Source organism: Telopea speciosissima, chromosome 1, assembly GCF_018873765.1.
Source record: "Telopea speciosissima isolate NSW1024214 ecotype Mountain lineage chromosome 1, Tspe_v1, whole genome shotgun sequence".
NCBI classification, from domain to species: domain Eukaryota; kingdom Viridiplantae; phylum Streptophyta; class Magnoliopsida; order Proteales; family Proteaceae; genus Telopea; species Telopea speciosissima.
Window position 1 is genome coordinate 48,073,150 of NC_057916.1, and position 10,655 is coordinate 48,083,804.

Here is a 10,655-nt window from a genome sequence, read left to right on the forward strand (position 1 = left end):
GCAGTGCGTGCTGACGAGTGGAATCTATAACAGTGCGAGCCATGTGCTTCATGATTATGTAAGGAAGATAAATAGGTTGGCCAGTATATAGGGCGTGAGCTAATACCGCGGACATCAGAGAAGGGCGTGTGTTGCTTGTCTTGGAGGGAACCAGGTTTGTTTTGGCAATGAAAATTAGAACTCGCTGTGAAGGAGGAAACTTGGAGAGATCTTTATTCTTCTTGTATCTGTTGTTGGTCAGAGCCTGGAACAACTTCTTACTCTCTTCCGGGTGCAGGCTTTGGTTTAGGTGGTTATCCGAAGAGTAGTAAACCTTTTCCCCTTTTGCTGAAACATCAAGGATAATTCCCAATTCTTCAGTGGTAAAACAAATGGAAACCCCCTTTACTACTGTAGTCAGTTTGAGATCACCATCATCTCCCTCTGACAGCAGCAATTTTGAGTAGAACTCTCTGATCAGAGCAGGGTAGTAGAACTCAGACAGAACTAGCATGTTGGACCATTCCAACCTCTCAAATCTAGTCTCCACCTGATACGCCACAATTTCCTCCATGGTTTTGTCCCTTTCCATGAGAATTCTCCTGCTAAAAAGATGTCCTCGGGAGTGCCCCTCGGCCCCTTCATTGGTCAATTGAGATGCCCGGTGGGTGATAGGAATGGGAGGCATGATGGCAGTGTCTCTCTCTCTTTTTGGAGCCATGAAGTCACCTGCACATATGAGGCAACACCAAGTAGGGTAGCAAGAATGTAAGTCAAATTGGAATAATGATGTATATGATTGGCAATTAAGTTTACAAAGGTGAAATGCCCCATTTGAGGTGGAAATGATTTAATTGGAAGACTATGCATGATGAAAAATCAAAGGAGAAGTGCATATAAATATGATATGAAATAATAATGTATAATGGGAAAATGGAAAATCATTGGAAATGTGTTCGGAGAAAAGAGAAGAGAAGAGACAAGAATTTTATGCAAACAAAGCCCCACATGTAATCCCTTATGTGTGGATGTGAAGGAGGAGACTGAAGTAAGTAACAAGCATAAGTTGTGAAATGGAATATTCCAACTTGAGATAAGAACCATTTGTTGAGGAAAGGAAAATGAATACCAAGGATTGTACAAGAAATCCCAAGAAAATAAAATGCATTTGGGAATACATTAAGAGAATGAAATATTGAGAAGAGAAGATAGACTCCAAGGATTTTATCTACTATTGTATAAATGCTTGAACAATGCAATAATCAAGTAGAAAGTCGTCCCTATAGTGGCATTGATAGTTAGAGCATGATTCTCAACCCAAGGACTTAAGCCTAAATCGATTTTGGCATGAACTAGATGTATATGGTCATAAGAATGCAAGCAAAGTCAAGGCATGATCATACTTGGGATGAATTATCACAAATCCAAGGAGAAATGAAGGAGAAAATGAAGAGACACAAGAAAAATCTCTCAATGAGAAGAGTAGAGTATTGAAAGGAGAAGAGAGAAGAGAAATTTTACCTTGATCAAGTGAGAAGTGGTCTTTAAGGCTTGAAGTTGCAAGATAACTCCTTAAGGAAGTTGTAGAGCCTTTCTCCCTCTCCCTACGGTTGTGTTTTCTTTGGAGCCAAAGTAGTTTTGAAACTCATGGTTTCTGTTTTGTTGAAATCTGGACGAATGAACGGAATTAGTTATCATGACTCCGCTCGTCCATCCGCCCCACCTAGAATTTGAAAATTCTTGACTTTATAACTGACCGGATCAACGAACGGATCCACTGCCATGAGTCCGCCCGTAGATCTAATCGATTCATATTCTCTTGGACTTTTGATCTTCTAAGAATGGACGAACGAACAGATTAATGTTCCGCATCCACCGGTTAGTCTGCTCTCCCTGTCTTACGAGGGAAACATGAACAGACCCACGACACCAATTTCGCCCGTGAGTCCGCTCGCTATTCTTTTGGGATTTTAGTCCCAGACTTTTGAGACCTTTTGACCACCCCTTGTGTGATGATTCAATGCCTATGCCCTAGGTTGGACACTCATTTTGCTTGGCCCATGCATGGTTAATTGCTTGCCTTAGATGCAAACCATGATGCCTGTATTCTTAGGCCTACGTCGGCCAGACCAACCGATAAGGAATGACAGACAATAGTGTGTGCTATGACTCTCCTCTTACCTAAGAGGAAGGAGAGTTACCCTTGGGGATGAAGACCATTAGACCCCATAAATAGATGGATTCAGACTTTATGGATAGGAAGCCTAACCCTATTGGTAAATATTAAGTAAGGAAAGTAATGGACTGGCTTGGACTGGTTCATTCGAATGAGCCACAAAGGCCATGTATAACTGGAGGCCATTCATGACACCTTGAGTTAGTGACGACTCTATTTGTACTTTACTTGGTTCCTCCAAACCATGTTTAGACTCATAGAGGAAGTCCTACACCGTGAGTTGATCCTCCAGAGAGACTTAGTAAACCGTACTCAAGAACTTTTGTTCTTATAATTTGATTTAGATGACAGATATGTCCATAGGGATATGAATGTAATTCTTGAATGTTCGCCTAAGTATTGGTGTGATATGTATATAGATATATCCTTTAAGACCTTGGATTTGTGTCACTAGAGTGATTCTCTAGTACCGCAAATATGACCTTACCTAGGCCTGCTGTGATCACCTAGTTGAATTTAGACCCTTAGTCATATTGACCACAGGGTAGTAATTAATGAACTTATTAATGACTGGGTAGAATGATTAGCATGAGTTGACTTAGACCTATCATAGGAGGTTGTTGGCTTTTGAAGGAAAACCATAAAGGAACTTTTCCCTGTGTAGTCACTGTGAGATGGGTTTAAAGACCTTGAAGGCTGAAACTAAAGGACATGACAAGACCTTCTCCAATGACAGATATGAATGGAGTAATGGGTCACCAAATGTGTTCCCTCCATATTGGGAGTGAACAATAGGAGATTCCATCAATATTCCAAATCATTCTAGAGTTGGGTGAGGTAATGAGATAGCCAAAAGTGACAGCATTCAGAGTGTGAACCCTATGGTGGGGACTGGACAGGTTGAGTCCTATGACCCAAGTATGACTAAGAGTAGTGGAAGTTAAAATGGTATCACCTAACGTGGGAGACCTAGGGAACTTTCTGTTTCCTGTAACTTAGTTAGTGTAGAAGACAGTGTGGTTGCCTCTGGAATGTGGAAACTACTGAGTCTTAGCCCAGCAGAGCTTAAGGTTACTATGAACCACACCTTGTGGTGGTGATACCCTAAAAGGGAAGAAATTGAAGGACCTGACCTGTTGTGTCAACTAGACACTACCTTACCTTAACCCGACCTTGACTTATCTCTAGTAGAGGGTATTTAGAGGTATTGTTGTTCAGGAAGCCTTCGCTCTTGAGACCCGGATTGCCTCAAATTCGAGGATGAAATTTTAATAAGGTTGGGAGGATGTTACAAACCCTGGGGCAATCCAGACCTTACCCAACAGGTAATGCCTTATGACCATAGTCAACCCAATGACCTTGAACTGGAATTACCATGAAAAGAACCCCCTCGAAGCTCTGGAATTGTGGGCCAAAGCCCCATAACTTTCCTTGAAGTTTGGGCCTTGATAGTAGCACCAGAGTTACTAACGGACACACTCTTACTGAATCCACTCGAGGATCCGCCCGTGCTATCATCAGCATTTTTGGGTTATTTTCTTATGGGACCCATATACCCATGTCCCGGACACCCTAATTGAACCCTTGAACCATATGAACCCCTACCCTAGCCATGGATTGGTTGTTTGGACCATGAAGTGGGGCCCACCAGGCCTAACATAAGTAATTAATGGGTTTTACATACCCTAGTCTAAACCAAACAAGACCTAAGGGCTAATAGGCCTAAGTGAGGTTTGAACCCCACCCAAACTGACCCTAACCTATTAAATGGACCTAAGGCCCATGACGTGGACCAAACATGGCCTAAGACCTAACCCAAAACACATTTTAAGCCTAAAGACCCAACTACATTCTAAGACCCCTAACCAAACACACCCTAAGGACCCTTCTACCCCCTTAAAGCTAAAAGAATCCCCTTTATTCCCTTATCTCTTCTCCTCCCCAAAACCGTGGAGGAGAAGAGACAAGAGAAGGAAAAGGAGAAGGAGGAGGAAGAAAGAGGGAAGAAGTAGAAGTGGAAGAGGAATGAAAGGGGAAGGGAAGAAGATGGGAGCTATGCCTAAATGGCTGGCTGCCCCACATCTCCTCCTCTTGCTGACCGGACCAAGAAGGAAGAAGAAGGTGAAGGAGAAGAGATGGAAAGGAATGGAGGAGAGCATGAAGGCTCACCTAGCCTTGGACTCCACCCCTCCATTGGAGGATCTCACCAAGGTAAGCTCCCCAAACCTGCTGCTCCTCCATTTTTCCCCCTGTGTTTGGTTGTTTCCTTGAGCTTGGACTGACCTAGAGTTCCCTTGGGACTCAAGGTGAAACTCAGTCCCTAGATAGAGCTCTAATGGAGCTAACCTGGGTCTGGTTTAACCCCCTTTGTGCTATAATTACAGCCATTGTTGGAGAACTTGGGTTTTGAACCTTAAAACCCAATCTTTGGACCAAATTGAGACCCAACCTTTTAGGATCTTAGATCCATGAGGTTAAGCCTAGGAACTAGTGACCCTAGGAAGGCTTAGACACCCCTTCCATATTCCTGAGGTGCCAAGGAGCTCCAAGCTCCAAGCTCCAAGCAGGAGCTCGGGAGAGACTGTCGATGGACAAACGACCGGATCCATTTATCATGGTACTGCATGTCAGTCCTCCCAGTATAAACCCTATGAAATAGCCTGAGTGGACAAAGGCACGGATACACTCTGTTTGTGTAATACTTGTTTTAATGCTTTCTTTTGTATGTTCAGTTATGGTCTTAACCAGACCAGGTGGGTCGTTTGGGGTTATTTGGGGGCATTTCTTTACTTTTTTAGCTTAGGGGTTTTCTAGAAAGTGTCTTTATCTCTTCTGAAACATATTTTTGAGAAGTTGCGGGTTAAGACCTTCGAATCGATAAGTATTTCAACATATGTTTTGTTCTGGTCCATACCAGACCATGTGGGTAGTTTGGGCTTATTGGGGGGCATTTCTGTACTTTTTTGGGTTAGGGATTTTCTATAAAGTGTACTTATCTCATATGAGAATGTGGATGAGATGTTGAGGATCGAGACCTTCGTATCGATACGTATTTTGATATATGTTTAGTTCCGGTCCGAACCAGACTAGGTGGGTCGTTTGGGTATTTTGGGGGGCATTTCTTTCAAAACTTTATAGGGTTGGGGCTTTTCTATGAAGTGTCCTTATCTCTTATGAGAGGTCTGGATGAGATGTGGAGGGATGAGAGCTTCATATAGATATGTAATTTGACTTATGTTCAGTTCTGGTCTGAACCAGATTAAGAGGGTTGTTAGGGCTTATTGGGGGGCATTTTTGTACTTTTTTAGGATAGGGCTTTTCAATAATGTGTCCTTACGTCTTATGAGAGGTGTGGATGAGATGTTGACGGTCGAGACCTTCACATCGATACATATTTTGAACATTTGTTCAGTTCCGGTCTGAACTAGACTGGGTAAGTCGTTTGGGGTTATTAGGGCTATTCTTGAACTTTTTTGGGTTTGGTCTTTTCTAAAAAGTGTCCTTATCTCTTATGACATGTGTGAATGAGATGTTGAGGGGCTAGACCTTCGAATTGATAAGTATATTGACATATTTGCAGTTTTGGTCTGAATGAGACCGGGTGGGTCGTTTAGGGTTATTGGGGGGTATTTTTGAATATTTTTGGGTTTAGGCTTTTCTATGAAGTGTCCTTATCTCTTATGAGATGTGTGGATGAGATGTTGGGGGTCGAGACCTTCGAATCAATACGTATTTTGATATATGTTCAGTCCGATCTAAAACAGAACAAATGGGTCATTTGGGGTTATTGGGGTGCATTTTTGTACTTTTTTGGGTCAAGCCTTTTCTATAAAGTGTCCTTATCTCTTATGAGACATGAGGATGAGCTGTTGAGGGTCGAGACCTTCAAACCTATACGTATTTTGGCATATGTTCATTTTTTATCCGAACCAGACCGGGTGGGTCGTTTGGGGTTATTGGTGCATTTTTGTACTTTTTTGGGTTAGGGCTTTTCTATAAAGTATCCTTATCTCTGATGAGATTTGTGGATGACATGTTGAGGGTCGAGACCTTCAAATCGATACGTATTTTGGCATATGTTCATTTCAGGTACGAACCAAACTGGGAGGATCGTTTTGGCATTTTGGGTAGGCATTTCTGTATTTTTTTGAGTTAGGGCTTTTCTATAAAGTGTCCTTATCTCTTATGAGAGCTGTGGATGACATGTGGAGGGTCGAGACATTCGAATCAATACGTCAATCATCAGATGTTCAGTTCTAGTCCGAACCAGACCAAGACGGTCGTTTGGGCTTATTGGGGGCATTTTTTTACTTTTTTGCGTTAGGCTTTTCTATTAAGTGTCCTTACCTCTTATGAGAGGTGTGGATGAGATGTTGAGGGTCGAGACCTTCGAATCGATACATATTTTGACATATGTTGAGTTTCGGTCTGAACCAGACCGAGTGGGTCACTTAGGGTTATTGGGGGGTATTTCAGGACTTTTTTGGGTTTGGGCTTTTCTAAAAAGTGTCCTTACCTCTTATGAGACATGTGGATGAGATGTTGAGGGACTAGAACTTCGTATCAATACGTATTTCGATATATGTTCAGTTTTGGTCGGAACCAGACTGGGTGTGATGTATGGGCACTTTGGGGCGGGCATTTTTGTACTTTTATGGGTTAGGGCTTTTCTATAAAGTGTCCTTGTCTCTTATGAGAGGTGTGGATGAGATGTGGAAGGTCGAGACCTTCGAATCGATACGTAATTCGACATATGTTCAGTTCTGGTCCGAACCAGACCAGGAGGGTCATCGGGATAATTGGGGGCATTTCTGTACTTTTTTGGGTTAGGGATTTTCTATAAAGTGTGCTTACCTCTTATAAGAGGTGTGGATGTGATGTTGAGGGTCGAGACCTTCGAAATAGTACGTATTTCAACATATGTTCAGTTCGGTCCGAACCAGATCGGGTGGGTCGTTTGGGTATTTTGGAGGGTATTTCTATACTTTTTACGGTTAGGACTCTTCTATAAAGTTTCCTTATCTCTTATGAGAGGTGTGGATGAGATGTGGAGGGTCGAGAGCTTCGAATCGATACATAATTTAGCATATGTTCAGTTTTGGTCTGACCCAGACTAGGAGGGACGTTAGGGCTTATTGGGGGGCATTTCTATACTTTTTGGGTTAGGGCTTTTCTATAAAGTGTGCTTACCTCTTATGAGAGGTGTGGATGGGATGTTGAGGGTCGAGACCTTCAAATTGATACGTATTTCAACATATGTTCAGTTTTGGTCCGTACCAGACCGGGTGGGTCTTCTTGGGTTATTGGGGGGTATTTTTGAACTTTTTTGGGTCTGGGCTTTTCTAAAACGTGTCCTTATCTCTAATGAGATGTTGAGGGACTAGACTTTTGAATCGATACATATTTCAACATATGTTCAGTTCCAATCCGAACCAGACTAGGTGGGTTGTTTGGGATTATTGGGGGGTATTTCTTAACATTTTTAGGTTTGGGCTTTTCTAAAAATTGTCCTTATCTCTTATGAAATGTGTGGATGAGATGTTGCGGGTCTAGACATTCGTATTGATACGTATTTTGACATATGTTCAGTTCTAGTCAAAACCATGTTGGGTGGGTCGTTTGGAGTTATTGGGGGGCATTTTTTGTACTTTTTTGGGTAAGGGCTTTTCTATGAAGTGTCCTTATCTCTTATGGGATGTGTGGATGAGATGTCGAGGGTCGAGACCTTCGAATCGATATGTATTTTGGCATATGTTCATTTCCACTCTGAACCAGACCGGGTGAGTCATTTGGTGTTATTGGGGGGCATTTCTATACTTTTTTGGGTCAAACCTTTTCCTATAAAGTGTCATTTTCTCTTATGAGACGTGTGGATGAGATGTTGAGGGTTGAGACCTTCGTATCGATACGTATTGCGACATATGTTCAATTCTGGTCCGAACTAGACCGGGAGGGTCATTTGGGCCTTTTGGGCTGGCAATTTTGTATTTTTTTGGGTTAGGGCTTTTCTAAAGTGTCCTTATCTCTTATGAGAAGTGTCGATGAGAAGTGGAGGGTCGAGACATTCGAATCGATACGTAATTTGACATATGTTCAATTCTGGTCTAGACCAAACCAGGAGGGTCATTTGGGCTTAGTAGGGTCATTTCTATACTTTTTTGGGTTAGGGTTTTCGATAAAGTGTCCTTACCTCTTATGAGTGGTGTGGATGAGATGTTGATGGTCGAGACCTTTGAATCGATACGTATTTTAACATATGTTCAGTTTCGGTCCGAACCAGACCGGGTGGGTCGTTTTGGGTTATTGGGGGGCATTTCTGTACTTTTTGGGTCAAGGCTTTCCTATAAACTATCCTTATCTCTTATGAGACGTGTGGATGAGATGTTGAGGGTCTAGACCTTAGTATCGATTCGTATTTTGACATATGTTCAGTTCTGGTCTGAACCTAACCTAGTGGGTCATTTTGGTAATTTGGGTGGGCATTTCTATACTTTTTTGGGTTAGGCCTTTTCTATAAAGTGTCCTTGTCAAACATGCCCCTGACTGATTGGAATTTTGGCTGAAGGACAGGACCTCTGACCATACACCCAAACACACTATGGAGCATCACTCCAGTGGTTGAATTCAGTGGAGAACCCCCAAGGATGCCCTCCTATATACCTGTCAGAAGATGGATTGCAGCTGCACTGCCCACAACATGATGTACTGCATCAACCCCAGGTCCTCTCTCTCTTATCGATATTTGTGGGGCCTACACCTATTCAGATGTATGTCAGACCTTGGATGTGGTGTTGGTGCAATGCCCAAGCCATAGGCCAAGCACCTATGCATGCCCAAGGCCTATACAGCAATGCTACATTCTTTGGTTATGCACTGGGCGATTGGCCCAAAGGCCCAGAGAATCACCCAGAGTGGCTGAAATTGGTTAATTGGACTCCAAACATACAGACCATGAACACCCTCCAGGGGTAGATGGGAATTTTAGGAACCATTACCCACCCCTAGAACCATGTGGACCCCACCAGTGCAGCTAGAATGGCCCTGAATGTAGTAAAAAATGCATTCTTGGGAAAGGGACCCTGAGGCCAAACAGGCCTTAGTGGGGCCAATCCTATAAATGGGAGGGGCAGCCCCTCAATTCGTTTTTGGTGCTATAGCTAAAAAAAATAAAGTATAAAAGAGAACCCATCTCTTCATTGGTTTCATTTCAATAAAACTGAAAAAGAAGAGAAGAACTTAAACGAAAGTGGGGGAGAAGAGAAGAAAAAAAAGAAGACAAGAAGAAGAGAAAGAGAAGGAGAAGAATAGGGAGCCTTGCTCACCTCTTGGTCTCAAGACCCAACGTAAGCACCACTAAGATCTGATCTTCTCATCTCATAAACCTTCCTTATAAAATTCTGTTTTGGAAAAACAATTACAGAATTTAACCCAAACTCCTACCTTGCATGCTACCATGTATGAAATGCTTAAATTGGTAGCTTGGATGCATGATCCTTTTGCATAACCTCTCCCTCCTACCTCCTACTTTCTTCTCAAACTTGGAATGTACTTGAACTTAAGTTCCAGCCATGATTTGGCTAACCATCGTGCTAAACTATGAATGTAAGCCATGATTTGCAGGATTGAACCATGGATCCTTGCATGCATGCCATGGATTCTATGTTATTGCACTTCATCCACATTCTTACAAACCCAGAATTGCTTAGACCTTAGTTCCAGCCATGAATATAGCTTAGTTTATACCAAATCATGTGCATAAAGCATGAATAGTAGGATAGAGCCACGGATCCATACATGCATGTTAAATTCCAACATAAATATCAAATTTTGCTATTCTGCAGATTGACCATCTCTTAGTTAAAATAATATAACTCCACCATCCGAACTCCATTTGTCTTGGTTCTAATTTTTTTAGAAACTAGACTCATAGGGATGATTTTTGTTAGAAGACTCCATTACCTAATTATGTCTCTAAGTTAGTTAAAAGTTCAGTTCAAGTTGCTGTCAAAATCGGATCCTGCTATCTTAACAAATTGACCTTTGTGTAATAAAAATAGCATAACTTCACAATCCAATCTTCATTTTCTTTGATTCTAGTTTTTATAGAAAATAGATTCATAGGGCTTAATCTTCTTAGAAGGAACCATAATCCAATTATGTCTCTAAATGAACTGAAATTTCATTTCAATCCAAATAAATTCTGCAAATGAATTCTCTGGGCAATAGCACTGGGCGATGCACACATCACCCAGAGAATTAAAGTGGACTGTTTTGCAAATCTGAGTTTAGGGACTTCCACATATGGACAATAAATAGTGTAAGGAGGTGGAAAATGATCAAAATACCCATCCTCACATCTGTCCATAATTATGAACACCTTGGGTACCCAAGTGGGCCCCGCAGGGCTTGGAAACCCTGTCTGTGTTTGTCCTACAGCACTGCTGACCTAGGGACTGTGTTGTAAGACTATTGTGACCTAGAACCATGTACTACAGTGATA